A 14,391-nucleotide genomic window follows, 5' to 3' on the forward strand; every position below is an offset into this window, starting at 1 on the left:
CGCAGGACTTAGAACTCAACGAAAACATGTGTTTCATCTCAAAAGCTGATTGCGTCAACCAGAGGCAGAATGAAAAACGTTTGGCAGGAGAGGGGAGCGCCTACAAATCAAGCATTTATTGCTTGTCTAACTTCCTCTGTAGGAAATTAGGACGCCAGTAAATGCCCATAGGAGACCTGCCTCTGAAATAAAGAAGTGTTAAGCTAGAGTCACGTGACTTACCATTGCAGCCGGCAAGAGGAATAACAACCAGCAAAGGAAACAAGCCATCGTGCGACACTAGGGAAATCAATTCAATTTCAATTCGTTTTGTTGTTTCAGGGCCTTTGTTAGGTTTTCTTTTTTGCAATTGAAGAACTGATGGCGCTGTCGCCAACGCTTAGCCTCGAAGGTGGGTTCGCAGATGACGCGTGCGCGAGATGGTGAAGTAGTCACGCCGCTAACGCACTGCGCATGCCGAGGCTCGTGTTGGTGTAGGTAGGCGTCGCTGATAGCACCGTGCGACACGCGCTCCCGTGTTCACGCTCACACGTGCTCACGACAGCAAACTGGTAGGGTCATTACGCCCGAAAACAGATAATGAAATGATAATAATATATTGAACTACAAGTTACCCTTACCGTAGAAGACAAGTAAGTCTTACCGTTTCGCGCTCCATGGTGGAGCGCGAAACATGAAACAAGGCGACTTACAGAAAAGCAATGCACTCGCGCACATTTTCTGCGTTCTTCATGGCCAGATAAGTTGTGCCCTGCATGGCGAACGCGTATTCACGGAAGGCTGCTCACTGAAGCACTCACGCCAGCGGCGGTGTGTTGCGCACTATACAGACGTGCCTGGCTGTAAAGCGGAACGACTTCACCGGATTTCTTCGCCGTCACATCAACTGCTGCAATGGCATCGCATTTGAGTGCACGGTTGCCATTATGCGTACAGCTCTTGCATTTGCGTACAGTAGACATCACCAGTTCAATATATGGCTGGCAGGGCTGTTCGTTAATCTCATGAACGCTTGCCGCAAATCCAGCCATGCGTGCAGTCATGCGCAAACATAGGCAAATTGGGAAGCATAAAAGCTCGCTTCCCTGCTGGAAGGTGGAAGAACATCAGCACTTTTAATTACCGCGAGCGCCCCCAGAGCAATTGCGCCGGGGGTTTGTACGTACAATGGTTCTTTTGTACGCTTGACAAGAGGTAAACTTTCCGCACGTGTGGAACAAAATTGCCTTCTCTCATTTCTTTCAAGACATTTTTAGCCTCACTTTCCTCTGAACTATGCAAAAAAGTTCTCGTCACTCTCTCTCTCTCACTAAATAATCATTAGTAGCGCAGCACGCTAGCATTCAGGCTAATTACAACTGTCGTGTCATGAAGGTCGTACCAAAGGAAAGTATCAGTTGTGCAGGTGGCGTCAAAGGAGGGATCTTTCCGAGGGAAATGGGTTGACGAATAAGTATAAAGACGCTTCTTTGCGACGCTAGGCGGTCATATATGCGTGAATATGAGGTGTGATGCAGCGCTGCTGTGTTATAACTGGGATGCAAACAACTAACGCTACTTTTTCCGATTGTTTGACGCATCTATAGGACACTATGTTAGGACTTGAAACCACCGATATTCAAGCGATACCTTTACTGTTTTGAAGCAGGTTATGTCTAGTCTTCTTGCGCATCTGCCAGTTACCCCTTTCAAATTACGCGTTACGCAGAAGATGAGCTTTGAGTTATCAAGTGAAGTCCTTTGTTACGGATTTATTTATTTATTTATTTATTTATTTATTTGTACTTCAACTTCACAGGCGTTTGAAGAGGTTTCACTAACTTCGACATCGAAACCCCAGGACAATGCTTATTTATGCGGCTGCGACCCGGCCATGCGTACAACAAACAGCGACAGCGCACAAGAAGAAGGTACGAAGCATGAACATCACAGTTAAGTCGCGCTTAGCGTATGGCGCAAAAGCTACTAAGGGTATGCACGCCAACCACGGCGAGATAAAATTCCGTAAGTGTATTTGCTCGTCCGCAATACAAGACACAAGATAGAAGTATTTGATCCTGGCTGCACCAATCGCTGCGCGCCGTCATTTTCTCAGTTATGCATTCCCGAATGGCATGGCGTGTTCGACAGGCCGGCATTATGTCGTTTAAGCAAGCATCAATCAGCCGCCGAACAGCGTTTCCTCGTCGATTAGCAGCGGTAGCAACAGTTCTGGCTGGCATTGTCCGTTCTGTCGGCGCCGTTGTGGCACTTCGGAGCACTAGACTAGACGACCCATTCTTCGCTCGCGGCCCGACATCGCCACCACCAATCAAGGAGAGGAATGCGTAATGAACTCTCACGTTGCGGCAGAGTGCTGCGAGAATGCATTTCGCAAGAATTCTAGGCTGTTCTGTAGACTGTGTTTATGAGAATATGAAGCAACATCACTGGCCGGTCTGCTTCACACTCAGCCCTATAGACCACTTCGTTGTTCACCTTACTACGCCATAACACCCTCATTATGTGGCACCTGAACGACCGTTTTTGCAATGCGTCTATATGTTTAGTCAAGAACGACCCATGAATGCACGAAACCTGGACTTGAACGAAAACCCTGGAATTGTTTATGCTGTCGAAACATCTCAGGATGCAAGTTTATTCGTAGGCCTCTGGCAAAGCGTACACGTTCATTCGCTCTTATTCACGATAATTTTATATTGCCACTTAATCCTCTTTGTATGGAACCGCTTCCAATGATTCATGATATAAGAGTGGGTGATAACGTGGTAAATGATGAAATCACCAGCAAGTGTTAAACGAAACACTGCGTATGAACTCGTAGTTGTATCGAAGTTATCAGTTAGTGTATTTGTTGTGTTCATTATTCTCTTTGTGGAAAAAGAATACATCAATAAAACAAACTACAAATTGATCTTTTAACTTATACATACCACAACGCAGCGCTGCGTCGTCGTGTTTCTTCCTTCTTTCAGAGTTTATATTTTATTGCGCTGTTTCGTAAACTACGATGAATCCTAACCAACTGGTTAGGTCACCTGCTGCTCTTCTTACACTTCCGGCTACACGTTTCTGCCCATTATTATTGTATCCATCAATCTGACACTTCCTCTCGGCTAGTGTGTAATGAATGAGTTTCTGGTTGCCGCCTAATTTTTGCATTGACGCTTTTCCGCTCACTTTTCGGAAAGTTTTTCAGAACACAATAAATTTCCTCAGCTCTCTAAAGTGTCCGCAGTGTAACCAAAGCCTCATGAAAACAAGTAGGAACCCGCCTTGTTTTTTTCTTGTGTATTCATTGTAATGCCACCTTGACAACGTGCAGCTTGGTATGTGGCGCTCAAAGAGTGAGTGAGCGAGAGAGAGAGATAATAGCGTGCTACGCACATTCCAACAAAAGAAACTACGATAAATTCCAACCAACTGGCCAAGCTTTCTCTCCTTTAACGTATTCTAGCGTAAAGTACACTCTAATAAATAAGTGCCATTTCACTCTTTTTTGCTACACATGTGACACTCACATGTATAAATCTCTTTAGAGAGGCATGTCGACTCTCTTTAGGAGAGTCGTTAGATGTATAACTCGCTTTTGAAAAGTCGTGCGTCCCACGACTCTCCTGAAAAGGGCCAATATGACTCTCTAAAGAGAGTCATACATGTGACATTCACATATGTAGCAAAAAGAATAAAAGCACACTTTTTTTATTAGAGTGTACTTTACGCGAGAATACGTTAAAGGACAGCAATCTTGGCCAGTTGGTTAGAATTTATCGTAGTTTCTTTTGTTATAGGGTCATTCCATGCCAACTGTCCCAGTCGGGGCGCTCGAGAAAAATCAACTTCTCTCAAATAGTCTGAGAAAGATACGCACATATAGACATTCGTTCTACAGTATTTTCCCAAAATAATTTGGGCGGCAAAAATTTTTTGGGCACGTGAGCGCCATTTGAACTTCACGGAATGTTGAAAAACCAGGTACGAAAAAAAAAATTTACTATAAATTGACCGTTCCAGCGATTCTTTCAACAATTGCTTTCTTGCGTTTTTAGAACATCGTTATTTCGTTATAGGGCCGTTCCTTATAGCAGCCTTATTTTTTTTACTCCTTAGAGCGTAGGTAAATTGAGCAAATTTTCTTGTTTTCGAGAATTTTTTTACAAAAGTCAGTTATCGATCAAATGCAGAAATTATTTTTATAAAACTCTCCGTAACACGTACTATCTCCCAATGTTTTTGTTTTGCCTGTGTACAGCGCATAGGCTCTAAAATAAAATCCTGAACTTGGCAAAAACGCTACATTGGCCTATGTTGAGACGTGTGTAGCACCCTAAGGTGGTCCAAGAAAAAATAAGCGGGAAAGCGCATACGATTGAGAATCGTAACAACTTTGTCCAGAGAAAGTTTAATCAAAGTAGTTTTTGTTTTAGTCGAGAAAAAATTTTGAGTTTAGTCCCACCATTGCATTGGTTTGCTGGGGGGGGGGGGGGGGCATACAAACCAACTGAATTCTTTATCAGAAGTCTGAATTACGTTAACGCATTACGCGAAACTGATAATGCGTTATATCTGATGCTATAAAACTTCACCAAGCAAACGCGGGGGCCCTTGCAGAACGTTTTCAGGAGTCCGCGCGCTTTCAAAAGTCAAAAGGTGTATACACGAACGCGACAAACGGACCATGACAGCGGCTCGTCTGCCGAGTCTGTACACGGCCCCTCTGTGTCGCTGCTAGCGCATTTGGGAAACATTCGCTCGCAATTCGAAGTGCGTGTCTGCGTGCCGCTTCTAGTTCTCCCTTTTATGAAACAGCTCGAAACTATTTTTTTTTGTTTTTACTTAAATAATGTACAGCGGGAAAATCAGAAAAAATAGATATAAGATCGTCGTGTGTTACTTGCGGTCATTTTATTGGTGCTACCGTACAGTAATCACCCTGTGACGACGATATCAATCATCAACTTCACCGCGAGCAAGTGCCGAGAAAAAAGTGAGGATGTGGAATGCATCTCCTCGGCAAAGCATAGTCATGGCGGTCATTTCACGAGACGTTAATTAGGAAATATTGCAACCGGCTTTTTAGTGTTTTACAGCTGAGATTTTTTTACATATAATGCACAAACTTAATCGAAAGAAATCGATATATTACACATACCTACGCTGCCTTGGTTAGCACAAATCAAACATTTCCAAGTGTGTTATCATAAATCAGCCTATTTACGTCAACACTAGGTCATAAACTGACTCCCGGTGACCTCCTAATTACCTCGTTATTGATTCAGTCAACTTTATCTCATGCGTGCAACTTGTCTGATCACATTAGCGTACTTCATCTTAACCTAACCTTAATGAGCTTTCGCCTTAACGCGGTAGGAAGTTTATTGTATTAGGATGCTGGAGTCTACGTACATTACCTGCCCAACTACTTCTTACTCGTTTCAGTGACAAATATGATAAGTACATCCCGAATGAACACATTTTCCTGATTGGTAATGCGATGCCTACCGCTATTCATTCCACTGCTCGCTACTTGGAAACAGAGTTTCTTCTCAGCGCGACCGGCGCACCCTGATCTTTTTGATGGTAAAGCGTTGATTATCCCTTGATGATGAGCGCCTAAGCCCCTTCATGATGAATTTCTACCAACCAGTTGAATTTCCTCTCTTTCTTCCTATTTAAATCACTCTTCAGCTGGATATTTTAACAATCGAAAAAAAAAACGCTAAATGTGTACCTATTTGGCTAAGGTAGCGGTAGTGACCGCACGATATTTAAAAATACTTCAAATATGAGCTCCAACTACGTTAACTATTCCCTAGATTTTCATCTTCCTATTTAAGTCAACTGGGAACCACATCACGTGTGTTAATCGCACTAATGGTGCAGAAACGTGTCACGTAATGTCAGCATCACGAGAACAAAAAGCTATTGATAGGCAACGTGAAACTGAAAAGACCAACATACGCTTTTGTAAGATAGAGAGCGAGAGAGAGAGACAGAGATTTGAAAACAAACAGAGCATTTGTAATTAGGGGTCACTTGCGCACTAGATGCTTTTCTTTATGTCTAATAAAGACACATACCTTACGAAGTCCAACAGATTTGTAATTCATGCGACACATAATTTACATACAGCGTTCTCGCCAAGCTCAGCGGTATCGAGGCTTCAGCCAAAACTGTGTTGAGCAGAGGCTTTTCGCTCAAGATGAAACTGGCGTTGCGAAAACGCCTTCTGTATTGCGATAGCAATTATATGGACACTCTCGAGGAACTTTTGCCGTCGCCGTCATGTCCCGTAAAAAATCCAAATTGATAACATCCGCCCGCGTATCGTATGTTCTACGGCGGGTGACGCAAGCGCGGGTGACGAACGCGGCTGAAGCAGAGATCAAACGAGCCGTCCCATCTCCGTCTATCGGAGGCTGCATGCGATTACATCATCACGCTCGGGAAGCCTACCGTCGAAGCAGAGAGGAAAGGCCCCACCCGTCAACGAGTATGAAAAGTTGCGAAGGGGGGGGAGGGTCGTTCGAGCAGCAACATTTGCACTTTGATTCCTAGGGCGTGGTCGCGATCGCTGGCGCGCGTGATTTCTCGGCAGCCATCAGCGGGCGGCTCGTATACCCCATCGAAGTGCTGCGCTCTCAACGCGGCCAGACTTTGCAGAAAGAGCGTATCTCCCTGAAGCGCCCATATTCTCTATAACCAGCGTTGTGTAGATTTACGCGAGATCGGATCCAAAAGAATTAGCTGCCAGCCTCCCTTCGTATAATATTACAATTTCTTGCTATGGTATTCATTGCTTCACCCTCGCGGTGAAAGTGTCACTTTTTTACAAAATTGACACCACATATTTCAACTAATTAGTGAAGCGTACGTAAATGTATGACGGCTCTGTGTTTGCACAACCTTCGAGTGGATTACCAGGAGACGCGGCACTCCTCAGCACGCATCGAGGCAATAGGAATTTCGCAAACTGCGACTGACTTGCCCATCGGTGCACGTGTAATTTATTATGGGCATTACATTAACGTAGGAAAACGCGCATAATGATACCACGAGACATACAACGTGCATTGCAGCAGATACGCTTGGGAGTTGCGTTGTTGAAAATTGACTCTGGCACTGGACGCTGGAGGATGCACTTCCGCCTGCCTCTCTGCTCTCGCCAGATAGCGTGCTGCGCCGCGTGAGCCGGATGTGCGAAGTGATGGTGACATGTAAGCTTCAGCGTATCCCACGGCCATCCAATTATTGTTGCCAATGCACCTGCCACAAAATTTGTTTCCGCGAGCTTTTCTTCATTGTGCCTGCCTGCTCTTCGCGGCGCCAGGTAAAATAATGGGGTTCGGGAAAGGAGCTGCCCCTCCTTGTGCGCGCCTGCTGATGCATGTATACAGTGCGCAAATGGCGGGTGTCTCCGATTAGGCAAAGGTGGGGAAGGAGGGTTACGCCGTGATACGTTTGGCCGAAAGGACAACGACTGGAACCAGACCCGTAGCCAGGAATTTTTTTCGGGCGGGGGGGGGGGGGGGGACACTTGCTGAAAACCATGAATGGATTCTTTGAGAGAAACACTTATTTTTATTATTTATTTTTGGTAAAACACCTACTTCACAAGAACTTTTTTTTCGGGGGGAGGGGGGCTGGGCCCCTAGCCCCCGCCCTTCCCCTTCTGGCTACGGGCCTGACTGGAACTAATTTTTGTGGATCAATCAGTCTATGCGCGCAGTTGAGGCTATGGTTGGTTTGTGTGCAACAGAGACTTTCATAGAAGAACAGACTGTTGGGCGAGTTGGTAATGCATTGTGTAAAAACTGCGCGAAAAACGTGGACAAAGGGAGAAACTCATAAATACGCAGCAAAAATATTTACACCCTTCATGGTTTACGCTATGCCGTAAACAACGACCGAATCACTCGTCTGTACACATCGTTTAGCTAACACACTGCGCGGACTCATCTCCAGCCAGTAACGCAATTTTCGAAATATTCAAGCGAGCTAACTCCACGAGTACGCTCGATAAGCACCACTGACCAGGTCACGTAGGAGAATAGGTGCCAATCTATGTTTTAAATCATGTGACCCTTGATATCGCGGTCAATGATTAATATAAACGCGAAAGTAAAAAAAAGTCACACGATGCTTTGTGCAATCCCCTAAGACAACTCGAAGGCGAAAGTCATCCTCTGTTTTTCTTCTCAATCAACTGCATTGATCCTCCCTCCTCCTCCTCCCTCCCCCCCTCCCCCCGTTACGTGGCGTTTTACTGGCTCCGGGATCGGCACCCCTTTGACCGAGCGTCGATGTCATTTGATGACGTCACCAAGTGAGATCATGTTACGTGGCGTCCAGAGTGCCGGCATGATAACATCACAAAGTTTAAGGGTATGTGATACCATGATAACATTGTGTCTCTTGATCATGACGTCACAGATCGCCATATATGTGACCTACCCCATGCGGAAGAACGCTTGCAACTACAGGTTTAGACACATTATCTATAGTTGAAGTGGCTGCGTTAAGATGGAGGTATGCGCTGAAGCGATTTTCTGCCGCCAAAAAGATGGTGAAAAAAATTCTGTCACATTTTTTTTTTTTGTTCTACTGGTTGACGAGTCGATTTGAGGAAGTATAAAAGCACCGAGGAGCGAGGGAAACCATGAGAAATAAAGGCGCGAAGATTTAGAGACTGCTAACGAAGACAAAGGAGAAAGGGACACTGTTCAGACGCCAGACAACAAAACGATATTCGAATCATTTTTGCGCCGTTTTCGAGCCAAGAGTTTTTGTAAGGAAGACCAAAATGCTGGGCTTAGAGTCATATCGCTGCGCTAAGCGCAGGAAAACAAGAAAAAAGGATACAAATGAACTGCTGTAGAAGAAAGATGCTTAAGATGCTTGTGCAAGACAGCGTTATCAAACTAATAAAAGATTGCGGAGAAATCCAAGCATGAAAGCATTGTAAAAGCGCGAGGAATGAACAACTGAAAAGAGAACTTTCTAGCACTTTCGTTCCCGTCGGGCCTCCTTCTTAGGAAAAAAAGGCTGCAAGACAAGCAAAGAAAATGTTCTCGGTGTTTTGCAGACTGAACCCTCGAATCTTTGCTCTGACAAGACGTCTATGCTTGCGTGCTTCTGGGTTTTGCCCTAGGGCTCTCGCGTCATTTATCATCATCTCAGTCGTCTCCGCTCCAACACGCGCCTACTATTTCTTTTTTTTTTCAACGTTGGATACTCTGCGACCGGTACAGCAGCCCTCCGCAACGCCGCATTTCTATATATATTGTATATTCCGACTGTTCTAATTTCAAGCGCAGGCCATCTTTCATTGCCCTGTTTGCCTTGTCCTCAACAGACGCCGTTCTTGCCAGCTCCAGCGGGCTCTCGGATATCTGGGGAAAGGTATCTGAAATGAGTCGCAATGTATACCTGACACGGCGGCTGGATTTTCGATGGAGGCGAAAACGTTTGAGGACCGTGTACTTAGATTTAGGTGCACGTTAAAGATTGTTAAAGGTGGTCGAAATTTTCGGAGCCCTCCACTACGGCGGCTCTCATAATCATATCGGGGTTTTGAGATGTTAAACCCCAGACATTACTATTACTATTTAGCTGACATCTGCCCCGTTCATTCATTGCGGAACTACGCGAAATTCCGGATAAAGTCCACGCGGCGGCGGGCGATTTGAACAGCCTGAACGATCGACACGCATCATGAAGTTCTTTCAATGGCTTCCACGAACTATAAACGTGGCTGCACCGACAGTCCGACAATATTGGGCTGTTTGTCTGCAGCCTATCACCGTTACAAAGAGAAGTAAGCTTCATCGAATAAACCATTGCTTTGAATAAACCATTGTTGAAAGTTAGCGCTCGCGTGTGTGTGCTCCTTGATCCTTTGTTTACAAACCAACCTTATCTTTGTCAAAGTTATCTTTCTGATGTTGTTGGTGCGGCATACTTAGTGTTAAGCTCGGAACATATACGAAGGGACGGGATAGGAAGGACCACATATACTAGCGCTAACTTCATGGGTGTTCTGTTATACGCAAGCCCCAAGATGAAATCACGCGGCTGATTATTTAATCAGCCACTATGCATCATAGTGCATCAAGAAACTGTCACGCCTTGACGCCTCTACGTATGTGCATGCCCGAGTGTCTGTAATCACATGTGCAGGGGCGACGGAAAGAAACGCGAACAGTAGGGCATCTACGTGTTCTACTGTTTCGCATTTCTGTCAACCAGTTGTAGCCTGAATGATCATAAAAAACCACTAGAATCATCCATGATACAATCAAGGACCGTTCTAGCCTGGTTTGATGGCCACCAAAGCCAGATCGCAACGAAAGCAGCGCAACGCGCTGTTCGCGTTTGTTTCCATACCCCCTCTACGCATTTTTGACCCGGCTTCGAATAAACCATTGTTGAAAGTTAGCGCTCGTGTGTGTGCTCCTCTCTGAACCGTCCTGCCATATAGGTACTGCGCTTAACACAGAAATACCCTTACCTGTCATTTTTTTTTTATCATTCGTGTGAACAATAACAAATAATACAATAGGCTGTGGCTTCTATAAGTTGTGCGAAAACTTCGAAATGTGCGAAGCAGCGTTATCGTCTTTGCAGTTGGCCTTACCTTTAGAATGTGCTCTGCCGCACAAAGTTCCTACAGTATTTACTAGAGCGAACTCTGGCGATGAAATTATTCAGCCACCATGGGAATGATAGGTAGTACATGGATCTGCCTAATCTTCGTGCTTGCGTCTTCGAACGAACTTGTGACTTTGTTTATTGTTGTGTTTTGACTTTTGTTTCGGATAAAAGAATGGATCGTTGTGAACTTCGTGAGGTGATTTGAATAGGTGAGCCTAAAAATGTCATGGTGGTGAAGTGGAATGGTTGAACGTTTGCTAACGTCATCTTGTGACAAAGCAGCTGCAAGACGCACGGAGCCAAGAGGAGCCGAAAAAACGAGGCTTAGACAAATCCATGTACGACCCATCTTTTCCATGCTGGCTGAAGTGCCATGCGTTGCAGCTGTCATAGACATTAGCGCCAGTTTGCCCTCTAGGAAACACTATGCTCTGCAATATACTTGAACTGGAGGTGACATACGCAGTGATCTTTACCCACTATATAAAAATTGAAGCCTGATGCAAGCTTTTGCACGACCTTGATGTCCATATTTATATTTATGCTTCACATTATCGACCTGACGGAATTATCGAAAATATTCAAAAAAGGCTATGAAATCGGTCCCACATTTTCCCACCGAAATACATTATCTTTGTGCCGAGCTCACGGTACATTACCCCGAAAGTTTCACTTTGCCAACAGACCTAAATCTGCTTCTAGGGTCATTAAGCTTTATTTTCCTCACGAGCAACCCACATTAAACATAGCATTTTTTGTTTCAGATTTATTCTACATTTTTATTATCACTCTCACCCTACTGAGAACATTTTTGTGGATATAGGTATTCTTTGCTGCTTTATTTTGTTTATCCAGGCCATTATGAAAGAATTCGTTCTCCTTCACTTCCCCGCTTTGTCATTTCCGCGACCATCTTGGGTTTCGCTGATATTAAGCATTCTTATTTCTGACCGGCTTTACTTATGTTGCTTGAGGTTGGAAGGCTACCCAGTGTTCTGAGGTTAGAGTAAAACTGCATTTCACAAAACACTCGAATTGGAAGTTACTATACCTGTGACCTGTACCGCGGACAAAATCACGGTTTGTACTTTTCTTGTTTTAAATGGGCAGCATTTATTAGCGAACCCAACGCATTTTGAACGTTTCTATCTATCTATCTATCTATCTATCTATCTATCTATCTATCTATCTATCTATCTATCTATCTATCTATCTATCTATCTATCTATCTATCTATCTATCTATCTATCTATCTATCTATCTATCTATCTATCTATCTATCTATCTATCTATCTATCTATCTATCTATCTATCTATCTATCTATCTATCTATCTATCTATCTATCTATCTATCTATCTATCTATCTATCTATCTATCTATCCGAATACGTCTGGGTGCTCTCGTGATCATCTCCTTAACTTGGTGTAGACGAAAATTGGCATGGGAGGGTAAGAAGATTTGATGAAAAGGACTGTCTGGTCATGACATGAATAACGTGAAAATTGTGTCGCGTGCGGTGCAAACGCTTTCCCCCAGACACGTGCTGCGCATACCCGTTTACAACGCGCCGCGGTGTACGGGTATGCGCCACAGGTGATTCACAGTTTATATCTACCAAGGAACGGCGAGAACAGACATTGGTAATTTAAATGCAAGAGCGTTAAAATACACCGACACCGTCAGTGTTGACCCCACGAATGCAAGGAATAAAAATTAGGATCCCAGCAGGAATCGAACCCAAACGTTCGGCGTGGCATTGAGGTATTCTACCACAGAGCCACGCCAGGTCTAGGAACTGCTTTGGAAATACGTGCTATGCAGGCATAATGTCGGTGCAACGTAAGTTGTGGTTGTGGTGCTGGCATATTATTTTCTAGTAAAGCAGTAAACACTACATGTGTACACATATGATACAGGCGTCATGTCAGGTTAACGCCGTTCTAGTATAGGCTCTTCCTTTATAGCACTGCAATAAACATTACATTTGTATTCCTGTATGATTCAGCAAGGTATATGCAGGCGAAAGTTACGTATGATGTTCACATCATCGCACCGTAAAGTGCACTTCGCTGCGATGTATGTGCTGTAGTGTGAGTGCAGCCGTTACGTCAGACCATAAGTTACCCTCTGAACGCCAGTGTTGTCGACGTGCCTGGTAAGATCACGATGTGCACACAACTACTACACATACAAAAACACGTCGATCCGCCTCGAAACGCTTGGCTCAAAGCCAAAAAAACACCAGGCCTACGCTGAAACCGCAGCACAGTCACAGCGAAAGCTGGAAGAGCCGCGTTTCTAGAGCCCGTTGTAAGCTCTCTTGGGGCTACTAATACAAGTACACTAGCAAGGTACCCACCACGCCATAAATCGTAATTTTTGTGAAGTTGGGAAGCACCTACTAAGCCATCATTCGTCATTCAGCGGAGAAGCGACGAGGCACCAGCTGCACGTCTGTAAGGCATTATGTGTACTTTGTTGACGCGACGACTGATGATGATGAAGAATTATGACTAAGCCCTTTTTAATGGGTTGTAAGTTTTAAACGGCCCATCAGTTATGCAATTGCATTGGGGGACGCCCGGTCGCTATTTCCCTCTCCCGCCATGCTGTATAACATACGTTGACGTGGGAGAGAGAGAGGCGGGGGGGGGGGGGGGGGGGCGACGAACTTTACGAAACCCCGAGGAAATGGATCATGCGCTTATGGTCTTCCTTGGCAACCAATACAAGTACACTTGCGAGGAACCCACTACGCTATAAATCATTGTAATTTTGAGAAGTAGGGAAGCAGACACTATGCCATTTTTCGTCATTCTACGGAGAGCCGTGGTACCTCCTAAACGCATGTAAGGCATTATGCGCACTTTGTTGATGCTGTACCTGATGACGATGAAGAATTATGGCGGATCCCTTTGTACTGGGATGGAAGCATTCAACAACCTACTCGTTGCGCAATTCGCATTGTGTATGTCTGGTTACAGAATTCGCGTTTTGCGATGCTTGGTGCTTATTTTACACTTCTACCACGCTATATTGCATATGTTAATGTGGTTCCTTCCCGACATGAAGCCTGTATAGGGTCTTTTTGCAAAGCAGTTTCAAGCACCGGCATTGTTTAGAGGTTGAATACTGGGCTCCCGCGCAGAGAGCCCAGGTTCGAATCTCGTTCCATCCTGGAATTTCTTTCTTATTTCGTTTTTTTTTCTCATTTCCAGCGACAGTGGTTACGGACACCGGCGGCGGCGGCGGCGGACAACTACGGCACAAAAAACGGCCGCTGAAATGATATCATAACAGCTTTCGCTGTAAAATGGAGCATAGAACTTCTCGCCGAACGTTTCGCATGAAACCGGTTCCCAAAAGGCGTGGGATCTGCCGATTCTTTTTTGTTTCCATCTAAATTCATTGTTTTGGAGTGAATTTGTCGTTTCCGGCGGCAGTCCGCATGTTATATTGCATAATTATGCTACTACATCTGTTCCTAACGTTTGTGTAAATCTAGTCGTCCTATTCAGAGTCTTTCCTTGATGGTGTCTTGTTCCGAAATTTTTAAAAATCTAGCAATTTTTAGGAATACATAAGAAACGCAGAGATTTTAAATAAAAAAGAAGTAGAGATTTATTCACATCGATCGTGTCATAATTTTAAAACGCAATGTTCTCATCTTTGCTTGCTTCACATGTGCATTCGTGTCTCAATTTTCTCATTTTTTAGAATGCCAATAAGTGTAGCTC

This window comes from Rhipicephalus sanguineus, chromosome 5 (genome assembly GCF_013339695.2).
Source record: "Rhipicephalus sanguineus isolate Rsan-2018 chromosome 5, BIME_Rsan_1.4, whole genome shotgun sequence".
In the NCBI taxonomy this organism is placed as follows: domain Eukaryota; kingdom Metazoa; phylum Arthropoda; class Arachnida; order Ixodida; family Ixodidae; genus Rhipicephalus; species Rhipicephalus sanguineus.